This window comes from Trachymyrmex septentrionalis, unplaced genomic scaffold, assembly GCF_001594115.1.
Source record: "Trachymyrmex septentrionalis isolate Tsep2-gDNA-1 unplaced genomic scaffold, Tsep1.0 scaffold5, whole genome shotgun sequence".
Classification (NCBI taxonomy): domain Eukaryota; kingdom Metazoa; phylum Arthropoda; class Insecta; order Hymenoptera; family Formicidae; genus Trachymyrmex; species Trachymyrmex septentrionalis.
Window position 1 is genome coordinate 1,721,113 of NW_017305672.1, and position 1,982 is coordinate 1,723,094.

The 1,982-nt window shown below is 29.7% G+C and overlaps 1 protein-coding gene across 1 annotated transcript in view; it reads right to left on the bottom strand.

Annotated features, from left to right (window-relative positions):
• The window catches only part of LOC108751573, a 56,121-nt gene that overhangs the window by 8,437 nt on the left and 45,702 nt on the right, over positions 1 to 1,982 (bottom strand). The gene's annotated exons all lie outside the window — the stretch shown is intronic.

A 1,982-nucleotide genomic window follows, 5' to 3' on the forward strand; every position in this document is an offset into this window, starting at 1 on the left:
CGTTTAAGGCTTTGATTTTTACAGTTTATGTTATCACACATATACGGTCCTATAATATATTATATTGTTGTCTGTTATATACTTGGTAGCGCCGCGACATTTGTCTTTGCAGTGACACTCATGTCAAATAGCCCATTTGTTCGATCAATCTTTTTCTTATACCTATATTTGGCGTCGCGTTGCTACCGCATTCACTTGATAAAGTTTTTTATTTGCAATATTGATGTACTTTGCGTTTTATTATCAATTTCTCGGGGCATCTCATATTAGGAGCACAATTTTTTTACTTTGCAATTTGTTTACTTTTTATATTTCTTTAATTAAAAAAAAATAGAAATTGAATTATATAACATTATTTTAACATAACATTATCATCTTTTATATAACATTATCTTAAAGTTTATTAAATTCTCTTCAAAAATATATTATAAAAATATATACATGTATGTATATATGTATACATATACATATATACATATAGAGGAAAGGTCCTTATTATGAGATACTAAGTTCATTTTGGGTATGTTCAAAATACAATATATAAGCAGAATTTAAAAAAAAAGGTCATTTTGAAGGGAATTTAATAAACTTTAAGATAATGTTATATAAAAAGTGATAATGTTATGTTAAAATAATGTTATATAATTCAATTTCTATTTTTTTTAAATTAAAGAAATATAAAAAGTAAACAAATTGCAAAGTAAAAAAATTGTGCTCCTAATATGAGATGCCCCGAGAAATTGATAATAAAACGCAAAGTACATCAATATTGCAAATAAAAAACTTTATCAAGTGAATGCGGTAGCAACGCGACGCCAAATATAGGTATAAGAAAAAGATTGATCGAACAAATGGGCTATTTGACATGAGTGTCACTGCAAAGACAAATGTCGCGGCGCTACCAAGTATATAACAGACAACAATATAATATATTATAGGACCGTATATGTGTGATAACATAAACTGTAAAAATCAAAGCCTTAAACGGTCTAACTAGATCTTAAATGCTTGTATGATTCTTGTGTGAATTTATATATTACGTATGTAGTCCTTAGAAACCCGCGTCAAAAAAATGTTTCAATCTTGAAACGTTAACTCTACTAAACTACTGCATATCTATAACTACTAATATCACGAGTTAAATTAACTATCAATTTTTATGTTTATTCGCATCTTCGAAACGATCTTAAATATTATAATTTTTCGTAATAAATTTATTAACAGTTTCAACATATTAACATCTTTATAATATGATGTTTGATGTTAGCACCAAATTATTAAAATTGCTTGTCGATTTAATTACTAGAGTAGTTTTAATTGTGTTTATAGTCCAGAAAAACAATTTCGCGCGCAGTTCGAAAAGACTGCAATGCAAGTATATATACAGCAAGTATATATATAGTGTATATTAGTAATTCAAAATTGATTTATTTAAAGCAATGAAGATCCAGCTTCGACCGTAGTAAGCATTTTAAATTTCTAGTATTGATTGTGTTACTGAAAAAAAAATTTGAATAAATACAATATATTATATACGAGGTCTGTTCAAAAAGTAACGCGAATTTTGTGTTTTTTCAAAAATTATTTATTTATTCATGAATATCTATTTTGTCCCCTTCAAAGTAATCCCCATCAGATATCATACACTTATGCCAACGTTTTTTCCAATCCTCGAAGCACTTCAAAAAATTATTTTTTGTGATCTTGTTCAGCTCCTCCTTCGATGCCGTCTTTATAGCTTTATGGCTCGTGCGGCAGCTTCCATTGGGATGATTGAGCTTTGGTTTCCACGTCATAACCATAAACCCATGATTCGTCACCAGTTATGACCCTCTCTCTGGAGCAAATTTGGGTCGTCGCGGACAGAGTCCAACAGCTCCTTAGCAATGTTAATGCGATGCTGTTTTTGGTCGAAATTGAGCAATTTTGGTACGAATTTCGCGGCGACCCGTCTCATGCCCAAATCATTGGTAAAAATCGAA